Here is a 27,129-nt window from a genome sequence, read left to right on the forward strand (position 1 = left end):
AATCTTTACTAGCTTTATCTATTCCTACAAGAAATCACAGTACTAGAACTTACATGTTAGCATAAGACAGAGTGCTGATAAGTTAGATGTCCAAAGTCAAAATGTTTACAGTCTCTTCTGAGAAATGGTATTTAAACATTACTAACAAACATGTTTGCTTGGTCCCTCCCCAAATTACATAATTTTTGACACTTAGGATTTCCCAGGCAAACAAACTGCATTATTTAGCAATCTAACACCTGCACAGAAACTTACAACAATAGAAGACATTTCACATGTATATTCAAACAGAAACTAGAGCAATAAAGCACCTTCCACATCTAAATTCTGATCATAAACTTTAGCCTTAAAACAATGGGCATGAAACCTTCATCCAGCCGCAGTGGAGCCGAATTCTAACATGAAAAGGGTCACAACATGCTTCACTGGGCCATTAGAGTGCAATGTTGTCACATATTTTGCAGTTCCAAATTTCACAGTATTCTTTACACTCAAGAAACATGTCTGTATTTTACATTTATTATCAAGAAAACAAGCCTGTATTTTACATTTATTTATACAGTTGATAAAATTATGTAACAAATTTTATTTTACTAAGTTGGCAGCCTTTGCCCATCTCTCCCCAATCGTTACATCTCCCCCCCCCCCAGGAACTCAAGCAAGTTTTTCTAGTGCCCTTTGAGAAACATCACATGAGAGTGTCAGGTCTATCTGGGTGTACCTCACCCCATTCTGTGTCTTGAGAGCCCATCTGCATTGGCATTGCTACTCTCACTGTGGTGCTGCACTGACATATCATAAGCTTGCAACCCCTGACTCCATCTTAGCAACTTGGCATTTTGATGACTGGCTCTGTTTAACCATGTTAGATGGTTGTGATCTGTCATCACAGTGAATTTTCTTCCATACAGATAAGGCTGAAGTTTTTGTAGTGCCCACACTATGGCTAGACATTCCTTTTCTGCTGCTACATAGCATTCCTCCCTGGGTTGGAGCCTACGACTGAGATAAACCACTGGGAGCTCTTCTCCCTCTGAAGAAATCTGGCTAAGTACAGCTCCCACTCCATAGTTTGAAGCATCCACCTGCACAACAAATTCTTTGCTATAGTCTGGACTGGCTAACACAGGGGGTCCTCCCAAGGTTTTCTTAAGCTTCTGAAATGCCTGCTCACATGCTGGGGTCCACACTACCTTATCTGGTCTGTTCTTCCTTGTCAGGTCTGTGAGGGGAGCAGCTATGGTACTATAATTGTGAATGAACTTTCTGCACTACCCTGCTGTCCCCAAGAATGCCCTCACCTGCATTTTGGTAACAGGCACAAGCCATGCCTGAATGGCTTCCACTTTGGCAGGTTCTGGCCTTATCTTACCACTCCACACTCTATGTCCTAGGTAGGAGACCTCTGCCATACCCACCTGACATTTGCTCAGCTTAATGGTCAACCCTGCCCTCTGTATTCTGCCCAGCACCTCCCTGACATGCTGAAGATGCTCTTGCCAGGAATGGCTGTAGATAGCAATTTCATCCATGTAAGCAAGGCCAAACCCTCTTGCTCATGTTAAGATATGATCTACCAGCCTCTGGAAAGTCGCTGGGGCATTATTCATCCCAAAGGGCATCCTTGTGAACTCGTACAACCAAAAGGAGTCATAAAGGCTGACTTATCTCTATCACTGGGAGTCAAGGGCACCTGCCAGTAACCCTTGGTAAGATCAATGGTTGTAAGATACTTAGCCTCACCCATCTGCTCTAGGGCCTCATCTGTCCTAGGCATGGGGTAAGCATCTGACTATTTAATTTTCTGTAATCCACACAGAACCTGGTGCTGCCATCCTTCTTTGGCACCAACACCACTGGTGAGGCCCAGGGACTGTTGGACTCTTGAATCACCCCTAGTTCCAACATCTCCTGTACCTCTTCCCTCAGAGTCTGTTTGACTCTCTCAGGCACCATAAAAGGGGCCTGCCTGATAGGCCTTTGGGGTCCTGTATCCACGTGGTGCTGTACCAGGTGGGTGCTCCCTGGTTTCCCGGTGAACATGCCCTCAAACTCCTGCAACACTGCTCGGATTTCTCAAACCTGGGTAAGAGATAGCTGCTGAGACATTGCTAACCCTTCCACCGAGGTGTCAGCCCAAGCCTCATTGAGGAGATAAGTCACAAGATCTCTTTCAGACTCCTCCTGCAATCCACTGCAAATGCTCAGCACAAGGGTCTCCCTATCATGGTAAAGTTTCATCATGTTAACATGGTACAATTTGTGCCCCTGCCATCTGCCTAGCACTTCCACCATGTAGTAAACATCACATACCTTTCTTACCACCTTGTAGGGTCTCTCCCAAGCTGCCTGCAACATGTTGCATCTGACAGGAATGAGAACCATCACCTGCTGCCCCACAGCATACTCTCTAGCTTGAGCATTCCTGTCATACCACGCCTGTTTCTGTTGTTGGGCTTCTGCCAGGTTCTCCTGGGCCAGGCCCATGAGGTCCTTGAGCCTTGTCCTGAGGTTCAGGACATATGCCACAACAGACTCCTTGTGAGACTCACACTCACCTTCCCACTCATCTCAAATTAAATCAAGATGACCCCTCACCCTATGCCCATACAGCAACTCAAAGGGTGACAAACCTGTGGATTCCTGGGGAACCTCTCTGTAAGCAAACAACAGATGGGGCAAATATTTGTCCCACTCCCTCTTAAACTGATCTGCAAATGCCCGTAGCATGGACTTGATTGTAGAGTTTAACCTCTCAACAAGACCATTAGTCTGGGGATGGTAGGGGGTGGTCTTCATGTGCTTCAACCCACAGGACTTCCACAGACAAGCCAGCAGGTCTGACATAAAATTGGCACCTCTGTCTGACAGTATTTCCTTTGGAAAACCTACCCTGCTGAAAATCTCTAACAAAGCATTTTCCACCTTCTCGGCCTCAATGGAGGACAAAGCCACTGCCTCAGGGTATCGTGTAACACAATCTACCATCACTAGGATATACTTTTTCCTTGTGGAACTTGGGATACTCAGAGGACCCGCAATATCCATAGCTACCCTCTGCAATGGCTCCTCAATCATAAGCAAAGGCACCAAAGGAGCTCTCACCTTGTCCCCTGCCTTGTCTACCTTTTCACACTGCTCACAGGTCCTGCAGTACCCTGTTATATCTCTGGAAATTCCAGGCCAATAGAAGTTTTGCATAATACGCCTGTTTGTACGTTTTATGCCCATATGACCTGCAAAGGGAATACATGGGCTATGGCTAGAAGCGTCAGATGGTAAGCTCTAGGCACTACCAACTGCTGTACTCTCCCACCTTCTAGACCTCCCTCAGAGGTCCACTCTCTGTATAGTAACCCTTTGTCCCAGTATACAGATTCTCTCTTCCCTTGAGAATCAGGTGCCTCACTAGCTACCTGCCTCAGGCCTTTCAATGTAGGATCTGAGAGCTGAGAAGTCTCTCCTTGTAACCCTTCCCAGCTCCCCTTCCACAGTAAGTCTGGCTTCCTCTGACAGTGGTGCCTCACTGTCGGCCTGGGTACTACTTCTCACCTCTACCTTTGCAGTTACCCTGTCCAAGGGAACATCAGTACCCACAAGCAGCTGTGGCTCACATTCAGTCTCACTGCTACAGTGTAGCTCACTCCCTGAAGTAACCACCTCAGCAGTCCTGGCTGCCAGTATGCAGTCTGTCTGGGTTTCCTCCAGGCTTGCAAGACCCACATGCTTGTCTCCTAGCCTCACTGCATGTAACTGCAAAAGTACATGGTACTGCCTCATCCAAATCCTTCCCTCTCAGGACATCTGCAGGATGGTAGTTCCATACTCCTGTTGTCTCAAGACAACCTACTGTTGACATTTTGTTTTTCCCACTTACTGGCTTCCTCAACTTTGGTTCTCCACCTTGCCTCCATGGACATCTGCATGCCACATGGCCCCACTGGTTGCATTCAAAACATTTAACTCTAGCTCCTGGACATGTACCTGGACTAGTGGCTTCCCATGCTACTGGCTCATTTCCTGGTTCCTTTAGTCCCATGAGCAGTACTGGGGGTCCCTTTCCAGTGAAGGGCTGCACTGCTTGCTAAGTATAGGTCTCCCTTCTTCCCAAAGTAATCTGAAGTAGCACATTTCCTATCAGCTAACCAGATACTCATGTCCTCAGGCAAAGTGCTAAGGGCTTGTTCCCTCATCAAAAGTTCTGCCATCCCTTCAAAAGTGGTGAACTGACATAGACTCACCCAGCTATGAAAATAAGTGCTCAGTTCAGCAACATATTCACATACATTTTCATCTGCCTTGCATCTATGCTCACAAAACATTTTCTTATACATTTCAGGTGTTAGCTTAAAACATTATTATTAATGTCTTCTTACAGCAGTATAATCAAAACAGTCAGTGTCACGCATTTTTGCTAAAGAAGTTACAGCTTTACCATGGAGCACGGGGGTCAGGAACCGTACCCAGAGCATTTTGTCAACTTCATACTGTTTACATACCCATTCAAACATATGAATGAAGCTATCAAAACTATCCCTCTCTTTAAACCGTGGAAGAAATTTACTGACCTTTTGTGCTTCTGGGGTCCAGTTACTCCCTTCCCCATTACCTCCATGAATTTGGCGAAGAGTCAGCATTTCCCTCTTTTGCCTCTTCTGACATTCATTTTCCTCAGCTTGTAGACTCCTCATTTTCTTGGCTGATTCTAGTTCCAACTCAAGTCTCTTTAGCTCCAGCTGGATTTTTAAGTACACTGCAGAAAGGTTGAGATGTCCATTTTCCGAGGATATTGTATCTCCACTGTCAGTCTGATTGTCTTCCAGGCTGTTGTTTTCTGATGCAGCTGTAACCAAGGCTGAAGCCAGGTCTGCTTTAGTCAGGTTTCCATGCACCAGTCCCCTAGCCTGGCACATCTCTGGCAGCTGGCTTCTTGTCAGCTTTCCGTACACTTCTGCTGACATGCTGCCTTCTCACCCTGATGAACACTAAGCTAACAAAAGAAAGAAAACAATTGTGATCTGAACTCTGAGTATACACTTTGTGGCTGTTGTAGCGTACAAAACTCTTTTAGAGATCACTGTATATAAGCTACAGGAATTCACTCTACCCACACCACTACAAGCCAATTAGTATGTGAAGTAGATCCCACCACTGCCAAACACTTGTGATGACCATGCCCTGGCCCAGGAATCAAGGAGCCTCAATCCTCACCACTAACACCAGGTAAGTCATCTCATAGAAGAGGAAAGGATAACTAATACACACAGTAAAGTACAATTTCCCTTAAGTGCACACAGACATCACAGTCAGTCTGGGGCTGGTTGCTCCCTTGCTCACCCGGTCCCCAATAAGTCTCCCCACTGGCACAGCTATAGGGTCCAGGTCTCAGCCTAACTGGGCAAGATAAAACCTCCAGTACCCTCTCTGTCCAACCAGTGCTTCGTGTCCCTGCCAAGTAGCTGACACAACACACACACACTTTGAGATAAGTATTTATACAACTTCACAAACACTCCTGGGAAAGGCTGACACAGATTCTCCAACTGTGCCCCTTTACCCAGACTATATAGTAGTAATTACTTCCACCACCCAGTTAATAATATCAGCTAGTAAAAGGCCCTTAAAAAGGTGTCCAATTATTGCTGTGCAATATTATTATCCAATGGTAGTATGACTAACAGTCAAGGCTTACTTTAGAGTGGCCTATTACAATAACCTCTATAAATATGCAATGTACTCTGGAGCTTATCTCTACACAAAACAGCCACAGGTAGAAGGTTTTAAAAATATTTAAAAATAAATAATTAAAACACAAGACAAAACTACTACACCAGAGAGATATCTAAGAGTTCAGAAATCCCACAGAAACTTAAAATAATACTGTAGGACAGGTCTGACTTCAAAGAAAAATACCAAATTAATCTTTACTAGCTTTAACTATTAATACAAGAAATCACAGTGCTAGAACTTGCATGTGAGTACAAGGCAGAGTCCTAATAAGTTAGATGTCCAAAGTCAAAATGCTTACAGTCTCATCTGAGAAATAGTATTTAAACATTACTAACAAACATGTTTTCTGGGTCCCTCCCCAAATTACATCATTTTTGACACTTAGGTTTTCCCAGGCAAACAAACTGCATTATTTAGCAATCTAACACCTGCACAGAAACTTACAACAATAGAAGACATTTCACATGTATATTCTAACAGAAACTAGAGCAATAAAGCACCTTCCACATCTAAATTCTTGTCATAAACTTTAGCCTTAAAACAATGGACATGAAACCTTCATCCAGTCGCAGTGGAGCCGAATTCTAACATGAAAAGCATCACAACATGCTTCACTGGGCCAGTAGTGTGCAATGTTGTCACATATTTTGCAGTTCCACAATTCACAGTATTCTTTACACTCAAAAGCATGCCTGTATTTTACATTTATTATCAAGAAAACATGTCTGTATTTTACATTTATTTATACAGTTGATAGAATTATGTATCAAATTCTATTTGACTACACTGGCAGACTTCGCCCATATCTCCCCAGTCGTCACATAGGCATTTATTTTGTACCAAAACAGTATTATCCCAAGATACAGCTGTACTTTGCAAATCCATTGTGAATCTAGAGTAAGCTTGGATAATGAGGGGACTGGTATAATAAATAATGTGAAAAGAAGTTGGGTTCAAAATAACCTACCACTGGGGCAAGGCAAGGTGTTTCCCAAACTTAAGAGATATAAATGAGTGTTAGCAATTCTCAAAGAAAGCTTGTGTGCAATATATACAAATGAGGTAACATGCAAGGTGTCACTGTATCCTAATGTACCTACGTACAGCTGTTTAACACAGAATCAGAACACTGTTACATACTTCAGCTTTAAGTATTAAATACTAAAAACTGCTAACTAAAGCAGGTTTGCTATTGTTCATGCCTTACATGTGACATCACCCACTGGCTAAAAGAATGTCTTGTAGTATGTGAAGATGAGTTGCTAAGCAGCACAAAATATAAAGCACATTATTATGTATGGAGTTAGGGTGCACTGAGAGTTGGTTGTTTGTGTAATGGTTAAAGTTTTTACCACACTTGTACAAGATGTAGGGCTTGATTTTCACCTTTGAAGGTTAACTAGGATTAAAATGATTTTCAAGGACTGCTAGCCACGCACTTACCTATATAGGACATTTGTTTATTCCTGTTGTGTTTGATATGAGGCGTATTTTATGTTATTCATTGATTATTTGGTGTATTAGGTGGTATACGCCTCTTTTCAGGTGTGAATTTGAGCATAATCTAGTTAAGTCCCTTGATCTGAGTCACATAGTAGGCAACTGGGGGTTAATAGCACTGGAATACATCACAATGATGATGATGATAATGATGATGGTGATGATGATGATGGTTAGCACATCACAATCTTAATCTTCTGTACTGGGAAAAGACTATCAAAGTATTGTGTATGAAGGCCAGTGTTTGCCAGCAGTGAGGTTCTTTTACTTATAGTACTTTTGTTTGTGAGTTTGAGTGTTTCTGAATGCGTGTGTGTGTGTGTGTGTGTGTGTGTGTGTGTGTGTGTGTGTGTGTGTGTGTGTGTGTGTGTGTGTGTGTGTGTGTGTGTGTTTTCATGCATGTCTCTGCACTTTCACATATTTTATATCTATATCTATATCTATATCTGTATTTATCTCTATAGGGGATCCAGTATATGTCAGATTGGGAGGACATGCTAGACAGTTCCATTTTGCAAAGGATGGCCTACCCCCCCCCCAAGGTATTATATTGGATAAAAACTGGTCCATCCCCATAATGCCAGTTTTAGGCAATGTTAACCCTCAAAAGCTTCCAACATAGCAAAACAGAATCTAGATAACATGCACGTATTGTTGATGAACAATAGGAGCCTTAATAAAAATTTCCTCTCCTTACAATGAAAACCATTTATATATGCATGGTCAAAGAAATCTAGTTCAAAACCATCTAGTTCAAAACCATTGACAAAACCCAATTAGTTCATGGTTTCAATGTCTGCAACACATGTAGGCCCACCACACTTGATTAAGGCACTAAAGGTGTTGTTGTCTCGATATTTGTAAAAAAACACTTCCCCTCAAGACTAGTTAGAAAAGATAATGATTTGGAACTTCTCTATGTCCAATTTGCCATTACCAAGACCCCTTATCACATTATGGCTAACTAAAGGACCCCTTCTATGTCCACTTCAGCTCATAAGCATTAAGCCAAGCACCATTTTACTAGGAGAATTTAATCACCCCTCCATTAACTGGGTGATGTATACATCCCCTAACATGTATGTTGTCTCTTTAAGTAACCATTATATAGAGTTCTTGAATGGGAGCCACAAAAGACCTTTTTATGGAAGCTGACATATATCGCCCAATAGGAGTTTTAAAAATGAACTCCTCTCCATACATACGCATATTCAGGAGTTTAACATTATTGACATTCTGTGACAGAGTTCCTTTATCATACTGCCTGTTTTGAAACCTCACCCAGGAAGTTAGTACCAATGTTGAAATGCAGTAGGAGTGGGACATAAAGCTGATAGGTGAAATAGAGAGAATAAGAAGCACTTATAAATGCTGAAGTTCCCAGCAAAGAAAACAAAATTAATGAAGCTGCAGAGGCAGAAGAGACATAATCCAGAACTTTTAAGGTAAGACAATAAAGAAATGTTAGAAAAAAAGTTGAAGGGATGCAGATGGGAAAAAAATATTGTGAAATGGGCGGATGTGGGTTACACACACACACACACACACACACACACACACACACACACACACACACACACATTATATATCTATATATATATATATATATCTAGGGATCTAGGAAGTTTGCTCGACTTCCGAATCCATAAAACCCAAACACACTTTAACGAAAGCGCTTTTATCGAAAAAGCGCTTTTGTTAAAGCGTGTGAAAAAAAAACACTTCATTTACATTTTGCCCCCCTGTACCCCTCATGTGGGGTGCTGTGCCCCTCACACCCCCCCTACTTTAATATTCTCCCTCCGAGACTGCACTACAGTGGGGAAAAGTGAAATTTCACTTACCCGCACTGTAGTACAGCCTCAGCAACAGTCATACTTACGCAAAAGTGCTGCTTCAGTGAATAGCACTTTTGCATAAGCATGCCCAGCCATTTGGATTTTGGTCGTTTGCTCAGTTGAGCAAACATCCTAGATCCATATATATATATATATATATATATATATATATATATATATGTATATATATATATATATATATATATATATATATATATATATATATATATATATATATATATATATATATATATATATATATATATATATATGTATATATATTTTAGATATATACACACACAGACACACACACACACACACACACACACACACACACACACACACACACACACACACACACACACACACACACACACACACACACACACACACACACACACACACACATACACATGTATCAGGGTTTCATACTTATATGTCTGAAATAAGAGATATTTTAAATCTCTCCAGTCTGCAGTCATCATTGTAAAATATTACCACATCACTGCAACTATTTATTTATTTTTATTTATTTTATTTTACATTTGTTAACCAGGGTGGTCCGACTGGACGAGGTCCATTTACAGAGGAGGCCATGGGAGAAAAGCTCCACATAATTAACAAATAAAAAGAATGTTATACAAAAAAGAAAACAGAGACATCATAGCAGCATTTGAAAATAGAAAAATTTCACATCAAAAAATTTACATTTGTGAATAGGACAAAAACCATAACAAAACATTATACCAGGGATAAGAGATTTCATTTATCAATACCATGTTTACAGAGGGTATAAAGTAGGAGAGAAAGTAAAAGTCAACTGTCTGGTCTAAGTCAAGGGTGCATAATGGTTTCCAGTTACATTTTTTTAAAGTAGTGTTAAGATCCTGTGGGTTTACATTGTGACCACCTCTAACTTGTGTATAGACTATGGGCTTGGGTATGTTTATGCGTTTCCATAAGAGGAATGTCGGGAGGTGGTCGCTAAGTCCATCTAGTAGACAACCTATTTGGTAATTATGTTCAGGGCAGTTTACCAGTGTCCAATCTAGTATAGATTTCTTTTGGGATTTTTTATCTAGTCTAGTGGGTTCATGAATGAGTTGAGAGAATCTATATAGGTTGATGTGGTTAGAGGGGTTTTTGGAGTTGCAGGCTAGGCAATCAGTATTTAGTCAGATATCACCACTTAATTTGTATCATCAACTGCTGCATTGTACTTGCACTAACCATGCAAAACCTTGGAATACATCCCCCTCAGTAAGTATAAATGCAATAGTGTCATCTAACTAAACACTTTCCATAATTCTAATACCTTAAACATTTGTAATAAACATTAAGAAATACAATAAAACTAAGAAAATAACTGAAATATGTATATTAAAAACATTATAAATCACATAGCCAGGAGGCAATACTCAAAGAACTGCCTAAATATACTACTTGGTTTAATTTCCATACCTCAAGTTTCATCAAAAACATTTTCTAGCCATTAAAATCATGAGTATATTCAACTAATCTCCCTATTGAGTCAAACAAAATTTCACCAGAATGATTTTGAAAATTGTTACAAATAAAACTGATAAGAGAAAGAAATCTCCTAGCAAAAATAACTATAAAAAGCTATAAACAACTAAAAATAGCAAAACACAAATTCAGGAAATCCCAGCCCCAAGAGGAAAGGACTCCTACCTCACCACTTTCCCTAAAGCAGACCCTGTAGTACAGCATGTACATAATAAAAATACATAATAATAATAATAATAAAACAGATACTGTAAAGCATGCATTTTCATGCCAGTGCTGGAGGTCAACACAATGCAAGAAGATATGGAGAAAAAATCTCCACATTTAAAAGTTATACTAAGTTGGAAAATACAGCATTCATGTGAAAAGCAGGCCTTACGCAATAATCTGGGTCTTATATTTCAGCTGGTCACATGACAGACACTTATGTGCTTATTTTTCACAGCAGAATGCTTGCTAGTTTGTTTATGTATGAGCAGAATTAAACACACATTTCCAGTGTCTAAACCAACCTTTTCTGAATTAATGCAGTCTTAGAGATACTATACACCTATAGATCTGGTATTTAGGTGATCTAGCCAATGGTGGGCATGACTAAACAGTTACTGGTTCCCTAGCCAGGGATAGAAGAGAGACAGTGCAGTTAAGAAGAAAATTAGATAATCAGGTTGAATTAGCTTCAAATAAATCCTCAATCAGAACTGAAAATCTGGCACCCAGAAATCCAGGGTAAGCTTTATCAAAAGTACATCTAAATGTTCAGGTTTCAAGGGTATAACATATTCCATCTGACCATGTGGGACTTCATCATGCTAAAGAAATAACTAACATGTTGATCAATCTATAACAGAAGTGGCAGTATTTTCATGAAAAATTCCATCTAAACTACACATAAAACACTCCCATAGAACAGGTTTGTGTCAGGCTGCTGGCGCTGATTGTGGCAGGTTGCATATTTAACCACATAACAACAGAAAATGTGTATGAGATTATTTATTTAAATCACAATTGCATGTTTCATTTAATTTGTAGTCTGATGAAGTCCTAAGCAGGGGCAAAGGTGATTACTTGGAATCTATTGGAAGAACAACAACCAAGTTGCCTTCATTTCCAAATTAGATTTTAATGCTTTATGTTATTGCATTGATAACTTTTAGCATGTCAGGTAAACATGCAACTAAACCAGGAATCTGTAGATTATGTTTTTAACTTATTCTTTCATTATCATTGGCTTGGTTACATTGTTGTAGTATTGTGTTACTTTGTGGGTTGGCAGCATTAGGTTACTCTTTGTTTTACTGTTATTTAAAAAGTAATCCTGGTACATATAATGCGTCACTATGTGTTATATTTGCTAAGACAGGGGTACTTAATTTAAGTTGTCTGAACAATTTTTCAAACTTTATTGCTTTTTTTAGCTGGGAATAGCAAGTATATAAATCTTGTTCAATGTAAGTATGTCTTGTATGTCTAAGCTTGCTATCCTCAACTCCCGGATTCTGCAAGCCTTACATGGCATGCAGGATCAGTACAGGAGCTCTTGCAGGCAATATGTCTGCCGTGCAATCAAGGAATAGCCTGCAGGGGCGTGCACTAGTGCTTCTGCACTAGTCCTGCATGGACTCAACCCCTGTATGCAAATTACTCCATTTGCAGGAGAAATCCATGCAAATGAGGTGAATTTTTAATCCAGGAAGCTGGAAACCGACCATGCAGGACTAGTGTAATCTGCAGAAATATACTCGGTTAGTAACCAAGTACATTTCTGCAAATTCTGAAATGGAGCTGTGACAGCTCCAAATAAAGGGTGCATATCAGTCAAGAAGCATGTCAATGACCAAGCATAAGGCCATTGTCACTGAAAACAGTGTAAAAAATAAAAAAAATCAACTTTTATTTTTTTTGCCGATCTCGGCAATTTAAGCGTAGGACAGAGGCATGCAAATGGGATTGGGTGAAAATAATAAAATAAATCTAAAATAAGCATTCTAACTAAAATAACTATTCTGCCATAATACTCAATGGCAGGCAGAAGACAACATGGCCAGTGACTAGTGGTTGCTAAGGGGGGAGGCTCAGTGTGAGACATGTAACTAAGTATTAGCAGGCAATACTATGCAAATGAGGGGAATTATAGTGAATCCCAGATTTCCCCAGCATGCTAGTCAGCTCCCAACAGTGTAAGAGCAGGAATAGCTTGGCACAAGCCTAGGAGTTAGCTGACATCATAAGGGGGGTGTCAGGCATATTGCAAGTGGATTGGAGCCCTGTGACCCGGGTTTGCTCTTAGCTTAGCAGAGCTAAGCAAGGGGGTGTGTCTGAGGCTGCCGAACACTCATTACATTGCCTAAGCAGGTGTGCACGTCACGCACTGGGTTTTAAAGAAAAAAAAAGTTAAACCAGTAAATAGCAGCTCTGTGCACATTTGAGCACTCTGTTTGCATGGCGGGCCCCCGGGCTTAAACAGGAAGGCAATGGGAAGGGAAAACAGCAGTAGGAAGGTAATGTAGGAGAACTAGCATAGCTGGCAGGTGAAATGTATCAGAATCAGCTAATTACACAGGCAGCAGACCAGCCCAGCCCAGAACACTACTATAAACCATGCAAACACCTTTCCCTCTGGTTTTTCCCATACTCTACACCACCGGTGTATACAAGCCAGCAACTTTTAACAAACAAATTACAAAATGATAGGTGCTGCTTTAGGCATCATACAACAACATGTCTAAGAGGCTGAGGGTGGTGAGGATGCGAATGCTGTCGACCAACCCACAGTGAGGAGATGGAGAAGGGTTTACAAACCCAGGGTAACCTACCAGGGACTACATGAGTTGGAGATAGTGGAGTGGTATAGGGTGGACAGGGACCTCCTACAGCAAATTGTTGAGCTGTGCTGGCCACGCCTGACACACAGAACTGACAGAGGGGAACCTCATCCCAGTGGATACCAAGGTGTGTGTAGGCCTAGGAATACTAGCCACAGGTACCTCCCAAAGCTCAAATGGGGATATTATGGGGATCTCACTGGCATCAGTATCCAGAGTATTCCACCAGTTCCTGGATGCCATGTCAGCACATGCTGGTAAGCATATATATTTCCTCAACACCTGTGAGGTGTTGGCCAGCAATATGCGTCTCTTCCACCAAATAGCAGAATACCCTGAGGCAGTGGGTGCTATAGTCTGCATGCACATATGCACCTGGTGATCAGGGTAGGATCTACATCAACCACAAGGGCTTCCACTCCATCAACTGCCAGGTCATGTGAGATGCCCAGGAAATTATAATGAATGTGTGTGCTGGCTGCTATCACGATTCCCACATCTGGCATCTGACGCAGCTGACCAGAGATTTGCAATGGGGACATCCCTAATAGTCACCTAGTGGGGGATGCTGGTTATGCACTGGAGCCGTGGCTGATAACACCCATCAGAAATACACACACACATGAACAAGAACGCCATAATGAGGCATATGCACAGACCAGACGTATTATAGAGCATGTGTTTGGGATGGTCAAATCACGATTCTGGTGCCTGGACACATCCGGTGGAGTCTTGCAGTACTCACCAGCTACATGTACTCAGATTGTTATAGTATTTGCCATGCTACACAATATGATCCTGCAGAAACAGCTGCAGCAGGAACAGCATGGGGCAGGGCCACACAGTCCTCCACCAATGCCAAGGCCTGCACAGGCACAGAGTGACTCAGAGGAGGAACAAACTGAGCTTGCCCCAATAGGCAGAAGGAGGTGTTCCCAGTATGCCCTGGCCTTGGCAAAGAGGCAACGCATAGCACATACACTGACACAGTAGGGACCCAGGGAATGTCACCTCTCTCTGACTCACACATACAGTAAAAGGGATGCCAAACATGATACTACCTGTGCTCAACCATGTATAGGGAGTGTACTATGTGCATCCAACATAGGCAGCCCTCTAGCACCATCCTCAATACCGGAAAACCCACAAGGTAAGTCACTCAACCTACCAATTGTCAAATGGAGTAGAATGTGTTGTTACCTGTATCGATGGTATGGATGTGAGCATGGAAGGGAATTGGGTGTTGAATGGTATGCCAGCAGATAGTAGACACCCATAGTGGCACCATGACATCTGTAACAAATACTGGAGTCACTATAGTATCCAGTACTACACAAGATGACAAAACCAACTGCAGGAAATGTGTGGGCCATCATGTATGTCCATATGACTCACACATGCCAGTCAGGGAGGTTCACATACCAAACAGCAGTCTCAGCCAGCAGGACAGATGTAGACAAACCACAAACAGAGGCTGTGTTATGGCCTCTGAATGATGCCTATGGGTAACCATGCCTCCAGGCCTACACAGACAGACTACAGCAGGTCAGGCAGTGGGATGTTAGTTTACAAGAGTAGGAAGTCTGACACTAATATGTAGGTCAACCAAAGCTAGGACCTGTAGTACACTGACATGCCTCTAATCAGCTTGATAGGTTAGAATACAGAATGAAATGGAGTACCTGACATACCAGTGCAGTCATAGCAAATGTGTATAAGTGCCAGGTGTGCCCCCCCATCCTATGTAAAAATGTATAAACAGTCAAGTATGCCCCCCCTAATTCTGTGTAGAAATGTAGTAACAGTCAACTGTGCCCCCCAATCCTGTGTAGAAATGTAGTAACTGTCAGGTGTGCCCCCCCAATCCTGTGTAGAAATGTAGAAACAGTCAGGTGTGTCCCCCGACAATCCTATGTAGAAATGTAGTAAGAGTCAGATGTGCCCCCCCCACTCCTATGTAGACATGTAGAAACAGTCAGGTGTGCCCCTTCCCCCAAACCAGTGTAAAAATGCAGTAACAGTCAGGTGTGCCCCCCACTGCTATGTAGACATGTAGAAACAGTCAGGTGTGCCCCCCAATCCAGCATGCAAATGTAATACCAGTCAGGTGTGCCTCCCCAGTCCTGCATAGAAACATAGTAACATTCAACTGTGCCCCCCAATCCTGTGTAGAAATGTAGTAACAGTCAGGTGTGCCCCCCCAAATCCTGTGTAGAAATGTAGAAACAGTCAGGTGTGTCCCCCGACAATCCTATGTATAAATGTAGTAACAAGTATGTGTAGGTATAATACCAGTGGAGCACAGATGTACAGAGGTGGGCAAGGTAGCAGGATAGGTTGTAGCATGTGCACAATATGCAGGTATGTGTGTGCTAGTTTGGTGTGTGTTTCATATTGTGTGAGAGTGGTCGGTATGTATGCCTGTTTAGGTAAGACCTGGTGGCCATTGCCCACTACTACTGATGACAGGGACAAGTCCTTACAACAGCAGTACCAAACACAATACCCACCAGTATAATACAAGCTAGCAGTAAGCCATAGTAAATGTATGGTGGTAATATGTGTCACCATCTGAAAGACTGACATGACATGGCTGTTGAGCTAGATATACAAGCAGTACACAGGGGAAAGTACCCCAGAAATACAGTATATATTGTGTCAGTGTGAAATGGACACACCCTTGGAATAGTACATACAGGTATGCAACACATTATCTGGTCCTGTAGTAGGAGGTGCCAATGTTGCCTGCCCAAACACTTGCAGATCACAAAGGAGGTAGAACTGTTGTATTGGGAACCAGATGATGTACCTGCACATGCAATCATAACTGGAATGCCCAATACATATCTGTGTGTCAGATGCAAGTTGTGTACATAGCACACATGCACCCAGCCCACGCAAACACCACCCACAGTTACCTCTCTGTTTGTACCCCTGCTGTGGGGAATGGGTACAATATGACCCCACCTGTATATGGCAATAGTGATAGAATGCAACATAAAGTGCAGGTGTCCCATGCAGGTGTGTCACTAGCTGTAGGTAGCACCCTGCCAGCATCCACACCACCTGATCAAGACTGATAGAAGGTATTGGCATGAACACCTAGCACACCTACCCTGTCACCCCAGGGGAATATACTATATGGTGGTCAGAGACTGTAGGACTGACAGAATGCAACAGCCTGCCACATCTGGCCTGCATCAACACCTAATGGCCTACAGGTCTCTGCCAAGGGCCTGTGTCTCACACGAACTGCCAATTCATGATATGTCATGGACACCCAAATAACAAAACAACACACTCCAAATAAGCCATATGCAAGGCCATGTGGATAAACCACAGTAACATGTCCACTGTGTCCCACTGCATGAACTGTGGACTAACACCAACACAGAGCTGTGATGGGGTTATAACCATAGGGAAGCTATCAGAGAATGTTTGCATAATGTAAGGATGAGGATAGAATAACAGTGGGGGGTGGGAGCGTGGGCAGCATGGAATGTGCAAGGTCCGAAACAAAGCTGTGTGCACACACTATCCCTGGATGTAAACACATACATGGTTTGCTACATACCTGCTAGTACACCACAATATGGGTAATGCCCTGACTCATGGCCCCTGCCTCTGGGTAACCTATGTGAATTTGTACAGCTGTGAGGTATTGCCATTGCAATATAATGCCACTCTGACATGTTGATGGATGTACAGGTATGGGATCCTCTGCCAGGACTATACCAAGGTGCTGAGCCAGATACACAGACCCAGCTGCAAGTGTCTTTGGCTTTACCACCAGGATACCATATCCTATCATGAATATATAGGCGTCTGACCACAATACCGCACACAGCTGCAGTCACCCTCGTCCCCAAAGACGTCACTGTGAGCAGGAATGTTCACCTGACAGTACACAAGGACAAAAAACATCACAGTGTTTAACAGTACACATGTCTGAATATCTCTGCTGACAGCAGTACCATGTAGCTGAAGCAGCACAGACACAATCACCTACAGTACACACTATCCCCTGTACACTTTGTCCCCATATTGCCAAATGATTGATGGATACTCTGCAGAAACAGTTTGCTACCTGTAGGTGTACAACACAAAGGTCTGCACTGGAGTACAAGCTACCTGGAATCAATCCACACATGCAATACAGAAGGCCATACTGGGCATGCTCACACACTTAAACAAATGAAGCCCATGTCTGCAAACAACAGTGGACCAGACATATCTGGCAGTTGCAGATGTTAGCGCAGACACTCCTCAGTATGCACCACTTATGCTTTGCACATACAGTGGATAGGAATACAGACATATATCCAAGGACAACACACTATAATAAACCAAAAGTACATGTACATAGATGTGTGGAAGAGAGTGACTGTGACAAGGAGACATCAATTATGAGGCATGTCCCACAAAGCACACAGCCAAATAGCTATGGCCACATGAGGTTCAGATGTTACTCACTGTATATACTAGCCAGCGGTATCTGTTGGTATTACAGACTATGTGGTGCAAGTGCTAGCTGTGCAACATGACTGTACAAGGAAGTATTCATCTCGTAGCTGTATACAAGTACCTGTGGAATATAACCCTGTGTGTGCCCGCATATGGTGTGGCAACCTCTAGATAAATGGGTTATGGCCCATGCACACACACTGCCCTCCCCATAGTCCTACTATGACAAGGCTGCTGAGGTCATTCACTTTGAAATACACCTTTGGGAACAGTGTAGCCCAGTAATCACTGTGGAGTGTCCTGTAACTGCATACTGCTGCAGTGTGATGCTCTAGTTAGGGAGGAGTTCTAATCCCAGACATGGCAACTGTCTGTCTGTGTAGAGAGCAATGCTTTTTAGGCTAGTCACACTCCCTACAATTCAAATGTCCTACTTTGGCAAGGCTGCTGATGTCATCCACCTTGAAATACACCTTTGGGAAAAATGTAGCCCAGTAATCTGCATGGCGTGTCCTATAACTGTGTACTGCTGTAATGGGATAAACTAGTTAGGTAGGAGTTCAAATCCTAGACAAGGCAACTATGTGTGTGTCTGTCTGTGTAGGCTAGTCACACTCCTTAAAATTCAAATGCCCTACTTTGGCAAGGCTGCTGATGTCATCCACCTTGAAATACACCTTTGGGAAAGGTGTAGCCCAGTAATCTCCGTGGAGTGTCTATAAATGCATAGTACTATAGTGTGATAAAATAGTTAGGTAGGAGTTCTAATCCCCAAAATGGCAACTGTGTGTGTATTTGTGTGTGTCTCTGTCTGTGTAGAGAGCCATGCATTTTAGGCTAGCCACACTCAGTACAATTCAAATGCCCTACTTTGACAATCCTGCTGATGTCATTCACTATGAAATACACCTTTGGAGAAGGAGTATTCCAGCAATCCTCATGGTGTGTCCTATAAGAGCATCAGGCTGTAGTGTGATATAGAACTCTGGTAGGGGTTCTATTCCCACACACAGCAGTTGTGGATGTTTTGTGTGTGCTTCTATGTCTGTGTAGGGAGCAATGTATTTTAGGCTAGTCACACTCAGTACAATTCAAATGGCCTACTTTGGCAATCCTGCTGATGTCATTCACTGTGAAATACACCTTTGGGGAAGGGGCACTCCAGCAATTCCTGTGTTATGTCCTCTAAGAGCATCATGCTGTAGAGTGATATAGAACTCTGGTAGGGTTTCTATTCCCACACATGGCAGTTGTGGATGTTATGTATGTGTTTCTATGTCTGTGTAGGGAGCAATGCATTTTAGGCTAGTCCCCTTCAGTACAATTCAAATGCCCTACTTTGGCAATCCTTCTGATGTCATTCACTGTGATATATAGCTTTGGGGAAGGAGTACTCCAGTAATCTCCATGGTGCATCCTATAACTGCGTAGTGCTTAGTATAATATACTAGTTAGGAAGGAGTTTTAATCCCAGACATGACAGGTGTGTGTGTGTGTGTGTCTGTGTGTGTGTGTGTGTGTGTGTGTGTGTGTGTGTGTGTGTGTCTGTGTTTGTCATTCATATCCTGTGTGGAGGTGGGTATGAGTGTGTAACAACTGGACTCAATGTGGAGTGGGTTTTGCAAACTTCTTATATGGTGGGCCTAGTATATATCACAATGTCCAGTGTACAGGGATAACAGATATGAAATAGCCAAGAGGCTGGGGTGCAAATCCATACCCCTACATGTGACATCAATGCCAGCTGAACAATGTTGGCAATCCTTGTATTACCCAGGGAACACTCTCAACCCATGTCTCATGCACACACACTTGCCTAGGCAACAGCCACTATATTGGCAGTACCCTGCATATTGCCCACTGATAGTAACCATGGTGTAATTGCAGTGGGTTACAGAGGACATGGCACCCTGTCCATCAGTCCAATAGGCACGTATCTGCCGACAGTGCACCTCTGCCATGTTCCCCACTGGACACCTGCAACATCTGTGGTGCCATCAAATATGACCCACAAAGGACATACCATGCCTGAAACATAAGCCCTGTATAGACAGATGCCACTGACACCAAGGAATATCAGTATCATGCTATCAATGTAGGTGCAGGGTCAACCTGCTGTCCATTGACAGTTCCCGCCAGATGAGGCCAGGAATGGCACATCTGATGATAACAATCTGTGTACATATGTCCCAGACACCCTAGGTACAGTTCCACATGTCACTGTACATGCATGTGGGAGGTGTTCACATCCCAGACACCGTCCATGTCATGGACTAAGGAACACATACATGGCAGGCAATGTACAGCATTGGCCACATGCAATAGTCACCCAGGTGACTGGATGGTGAATACAATACACACCTGTGTTGGCAAATCCAGACACTACACACCTGAGGCACAAGGCAGACCATTGTCATGTGGCCTGATGCCAAGGTATACCCATCACCTAGCCTTGTATAGCCATCTGGCAACGTCGACCACTACATACCCATTAAGCAATGCACCCATGCATGTCAGTACTGGCACCCATGTCTGTGTGTATGTTGTATGATGTGTATGACTGCATTCACACTCACTACAACCCCCATTGGCATACTTAAGCATGCTGTCTGATGTCAGACATCTCCACATACCTTTTACCCATATAACCTCCATATGACCCCTGTGGTGGATGTGATACCTGCACAGTACTGTGCTGTGGCAATCCCACTAGTGATGAGTTGTATTCCTTGCCCTGCCAAGTGTGTCAATGTGTGTGCATCCCTGTGAGAGTGTGGCTGTGTTGACGCTGACACCTGTTCATGCGGACAGGCATGTGTACTACACCTACCGCATAGCTACCATATCCCTGCTGCAGATGGCACTCACCACCACATATATGCTCTGAGGGCTCCTCAACATGTAACCTATGTGGCATATCCAATAACTGCATGGACATGTGCTAGCAGTGCATAGTCAGCAGGGGTTTGATAGCTTGTACTGGTAGGTGTGTGAAACAAGCATGCTTATGTTTTATTCTCCCACCCCTCCCTGACTTTTCTTTGCCTCTGTCTGCCTCTCTCAGTCTCTCTCTGGTGGATGTGGACACTTAACACCTGCTTTGCTTAGGCAGCAGCATGTGTATTTTAAGTGATGCTCATGATCAACTGATGGCCTCTGCATGAACTGCAGCTCTCCTCTAGCTGATTGCATGTGGAACAGCTGTGGTAACATTCCCATAGACAACTGAATGGAAACACACTCCAATATCTAGGAACATCTTGTTGGTGTTGGGCCTTTTATTCACTGTGAGCAGGAACACGATCTGTTGTTTGGCAAATAGCATCTCAAAAGGATTGGTGATTTACCTCTAACAGCATATACTGTGAAAACAGGCCAACACACAGGAGGTGGATGTGCCTAACCTGACTACAGACTGTAAGTGCTGCTATACTGCATTTGGAGTAATGTTGGTTTAACAGGGTGTGTGTGGATATGGCTGTCATACATGTTTTAGTACCTGCCATGTCAGTGCTATGTTTATGAGGGAACCCCCATCTGTAGGGTCATCTGCAGGCTGGGCAGTGTGTGGTGCCTTTTGTTTCATGTGTTACCCACAAAGCACCTATCTGTGAACTGCAGAAGGTAGTGTGAAGACTGTTGTCTGTAGATGGTGACAGCCATGAGAGTTAATGATATTATATCCCTCATAGGACATATGTTGCAACAAACCTTGTTACAACAGTAAATGTATGAAGTTATCACAGCAACATGTCAATATTGGCCCTGTGTATGAGCCTCCAGCCACAAATCTGTCAGCCTTTGTACATATGTCATGCAATAAGAGGTTCATATGTGCTGTACATCATAATCAGTGACATTATATCTGATAACAAGCCAGTTATATATCAGACTGCTACACATGTTATGTACAGAAGGGGATATATTTGATGACATAACCTGGACATTCTGTAGTTGTGTACAGTACTGAGGTCTGTGTAATTATGGTGATTGTTGACAGTGTGTGTATTGTAAATATGTACCTTGGCCTGTGTACAGACTGTGGTAGATGCCATTGTTCTTGGTCCTGTTCTATCTGATGTTACATGCTGCTCCACTGTATGTTACCCTATCAGCTTACATGTTTGTAGGGCCATACATGCACATGTCCCATACCACAGACAGGCATCGGACCACACTGTGTAGTGGCCCAGTATATGCAGGGTTAGTGTGTGAGTGGCACATATGAGGTTGGTGTTGAACAAATAGTCCATATACTGTATTATTATGCTAGCTTACCATATGTGGCTGTTGTTGTGTTCACATTGGTTGTGGTTATGCACTGTCACACAGGTGTATGTAACTCTGTGCTGTGGCATGCCTGTAGAGCCTGCTATATATGCAGGTACATGTGCAGTCCCCGTAGAAAATGTAGGCCAGTGTTGAGCCAGTCTGCCTGTAGCATGTGCAGTGCTTTGTTACATGTCTAGCAGCTTAGTGCACTTACCTAGTGAGATGTAATGTCCAGATACTTGCAAGATTTACTGCTGCTGGGTCACCATAACAGTCATGTATGTCAGACAGAGCAGTGAGATGCTGTACAGATGTATGTTAAAATCTACTGGGTAGTATGTGGCCATGGCACCTCTGTACCAATGGTTATTATGTGGCAGGACAGACAGGGGTGTGTGAATGCACAAACTATGGGGGCAAATGTATACCAGTAGTTACATGTTATGCCCATCTACATGGCTGTTAACATCCACATTGTCAGGCTTGGTCCACATGTCTTGGACTAAGGGGTTCTTGCATACCTCTGGACTGTCCAGAGTGTGTCAGACTGTCCACATATATTAGCTAATATCTCTGCTGTTGTCCACAGGAGCATTATGTGCTAGCAGAAGTACTGTACTATGATGTCCTTAGGTTGTCTGTCAGTAGACACTGGCACACATGTTAAAAGCAGATGTGACCTCCCACACACACCATGTCTGTGAATACAATCCCCATTACAGTAGCAATAGTCTACATATATACCTGATATAAATACCTGACATCCCCTTGCACTACGAAGTTGGGACTATAGGGGCTGAGGTAGGGCTACACTCCATGTTCAGGACATATGGTGAAGATATATGTATATATATAATTATCCAGGTATCTTTATAGATACATACACATATACATATTGACATACATAGATGTATATGTATATGTACATAGATATACATATAAACACCCAGATGTATACATATACAGAGCAATATATGTCTACACATATACAGATAGAGATACATATACACATATATATATGGATATCTACATATATATTGACAGTAGTAGGTATATCAGAATAGATATGTATGCACATATAGTTATTGATATCTACATATATATATATATATATATATATATATATATACCAACATAACTAGGCATATCTGTACACATAGGAGGTGTGTATATATATATATATATATATATATATATATATATATATATATATATATATGCATATACGTATATATACATATAGCTATATATACATATATGTATATGGGAGTGCTACAGAATCCTGAAAGCCCAAACTCCTGAAGACCAAACTCCTGAGAACAAACACCTGAGAGTTAAAATTCCTGAAAACTCAAACTCCTGAAAACTCAGCATCCTGAAAACACACAGGATGCCAACACATATTATATTCCAGCACAAGTACATACAAAAACAAATAAAACACAATCCATATTACTCTTTTCCAAGTATAACCAGGGGGGGGGCCTGCCCCCTGCACCCCCATATGGGGGACTGTGCCACCCATACCCCCCTGCTATGTAAATATATCAACTCTGAGATCGTACTTAGTGTACTAAAGTGCAATCTCGGCATTATCATATCTGAGTAGCAGGTGGTGTGGCAGGTGCAGCCTCCACATGGAAGCAGAATGGGGGCTTGACCCACTGCATATAGTTTAAGGGTAATATGTTTCCATATGTACTTGTGCTGGAATATAATTAGTGTTTGTATCCTGTGTGTTTACAGGGTTTTGAGTTTCCAAGATTCAGAGTGTTCATGAGTTTGAGTTTTCAGGAGTTTGGTATTCAGGATGTTGAGCTTTCAGGATTCTGTAGTGCTTAAAGATATATATATATATATATATATATATATATATATATATATATATATATATATATGTGTGTGTGTGTGTACTTACGAAGAGATGTACACATGGCCATATATATGAAGCATTATACAGATGTGTATACAGACATATGTATGACTATACATGTGTATGTACATGTAGACATATATATACACGTATATATATATATATATATATATATATATATATATATATATATATATATATATACACAACCATATTCCTGTCATGAGTAATGATGTATCTCACTGTATGTAACTGCTATGCGTGCATTATGATAAAACAACATATGTGATGCAACAATCATATTACTAACAAGGGCTACACAATTTAAGAACTAAAGGCAATTGTTCAATACTGCTCAGTATGTGTCTTGACAGCTATATTGGTAAAACAACAGCTGTCTTCGTAGTGGTTAAGTTCTGTGACTTCAGTGTGCAATGTCTTGGGTTCCAGACCTGTAAGGGCTGTTCATTTTGTTGCTGGCCAGAACAAGGGCTGTCAGATGCAGAGTGGTTAAGGCAGTTTTGAGCAGCATTAAGTGAGTTTGAGTGGGTTTGTGCAAAGCTAAGTGGTGCTAAGCTATGGGTAGATGTAAGGGCACTTGCAAAGTGTAGGCTTTGTTTACTAGTGTGCAAATCAGCTCAGCTGTTATATTTCAGCAATGTTGATACTTGCTAAGCATGGCTTAGCACTGGTAATCCACGTGAATGTGTTACATATAGGTGTAGTAGCCCAGGGTACGTGCTGTCACACTGGCATGTAATGTATCATGGCAGTACTAATGTTGACAGTGCTAACCCAGGCAAGAGGAGAGGGCTAAATATAGTACTGACAACAGGCATACCTGCGGGCATAGTTGGAGACCCGAGGCCTTCCTGTTGTATCCCTGATGTGTGAGCTGTGTCACAGTATGTACCCTTTACTGAGTAATGATCCATCATGTGGAATGTAACTGTAGACACTTCAGCATCACTACATAGCTAGGTAGGGGTCTAGTCCCAGTCTTGCCAAGTAACAGTGTGTGTGTGTATGTGGATGGGTCTATATTAGGTTGCAGTGTATACATGCCTCAGCAGGTCACCTGTTCATGTGGCAAAGGCAATAACTGTTTTAGTAACCTGTGACATGTGTTCAACTGTACCCCACATATGTCACAGCCATGGTGTCACCTCAGTGACATACCACATTGTGGAATATGACTGCAGACCATCCTCGTGCTGACACATGTACACCTGCAACACACATGGAAAACATTATAGGGACTGCAATCAACCAGTGTTACTAACAGCTATAATGCATCATTGCTGGATGGCTACACTACCTGCCATTTATGCATTACACTTTACTCCTTACAACATGTTACACTGCAGTACTGTGGTACACTGTAGTACAGTCACCATGTGCATCAGAATGATATCAGCCTGTCCTCGCATTGATGGTATGGATGACAGGGATGTGGCACAGGTATCATCATATGCACATGGTGTGATGTTGGTTTGCCAGAGACCAAGGGTGGGCCATACATTTGACATCATGTGTGTGGGTAAGGGGTGTACTGTGGTGAGCTGGGCATGGTGATGTGGTGTGTGTAGGGATGGGGTTGCCCTAGGTGTGTTTGCATAGTGTGGGGGTATGCATGCATACAGTTCTGCCATGTGGCTGCCCTACATAGGTTTTTCTGTACAACTGCAGACCATACCTGGCAGGGTGTGCTGTTCACTGCCTCCATCCATGGACACTTGGACTTTGCCTACCAGGGGTTCCATGGGCAGATCCAGGAACAGGACTCGATGTACCACTCTCACCTGATGATGACAGATGTTCTCTGGTACCAGGTCCCTCCTGGGACTGGCCAGGACTACGTGCTTGTGGCCTGCTGTGGTGTGGTGTGGACAGTGCCCCCCCCTGCAGTGACAGGGCTGGTACTGCCACTATGGGGGCCCCTTGGTGTCCTAGCACATCCACTTTGACTTCCAGCTGTTGGCATTGCTGGCCTACATGAACGCAGCTGTTGCCACACTCCCACCACACATTCAAGCACAGACAGACCATGGTCGATGAGGGCCATCATCTCACCAGACAATCTATCCATGTACTCAGTTAATCCACAGATGGCACCAGCCAGTTCATGGGCATTGTCATTTGCAGATGTGAGAGCAGCCCTCTGCAGCCGCATGCCCTGTCTGTGGTAATATTCTATACATGCCTGCACCACCATGACAACCTGAAACATGCTCCTGCTGGTACCAGCTATGTCGCCTCTGCCAGGGGCATGATGTCAAGCGGCCCTACCACGACAACCCTGGGACATCTGCCTATGTGGTGCCCTGCCGGACATCCGGCTATGCCTGCTGCAACCGGATACAGTAGACATGGTTATCACACTTTCCTGTGCACTGCCACTGAACAGCAGCTGTCCCTCCGCTATGGCCACTGGTGATGGGGGTGTGTATAGGCACTGAAATTGTGTATGGAGTTAGGGTGGCTAAAAGGGAGATGTCAAATGTTGGCTCAGTTCAGCTCCTGACAACCCCACCTGTGCCTCAATAGTACTATCATCATCTTCGCTGTCTGTATGGACACCAACATCAGACTGCATGCAGGAGGGACCGTGACCTACTTTGCCACCTGTGGAGGAAAACAATAAATGCACTTTAAAACCTGTACAGCATTGCCTAACAGTACATACACACACACACAAACACACACACACACACACGCACACACACGCACACACACGCACACACACACACACACACACACACACACACACACACACACACACACACACACCTCCATAATACCTACCTGTCCATGGCTTTCCAGACAGTCCCATGCATATGTTCATGTGGTACCCCATCCTGCATCACACTTGTTAACATGCACACATTAATACCACACATTAACATATCAGTCCTCTAACTGCCTACACAGGCAGTCACAACACAAGGCCTATTGCTACTTTACCCGCCTGACCTGTGTGTAGTGGTTTTACATGGCCTCACTGCTGTCATTCGGTATGCACCGTCTGTATGTCCGGGCATCATGAGCATGGCCCTTATATGTGTGGGCTACTATGTTCTATCCATAATATCATGCACTG

The sequence above is a fragment of the Protopterus annectens genome, chromosome 3.part0 (assembly GCF_019279795.1).
Source record: "Protopterus annectens isolate FY-2018-M chromosome 3.part0, PAN1.0, whole genome shotgun sequence".
Classification (NCBI taxonomy): domain Eukaryota; kingdom Metazoa; phylum Chordata; order Ceratodontiformes; family Protopteridae; genus Protopterus; species Protopterus annectens.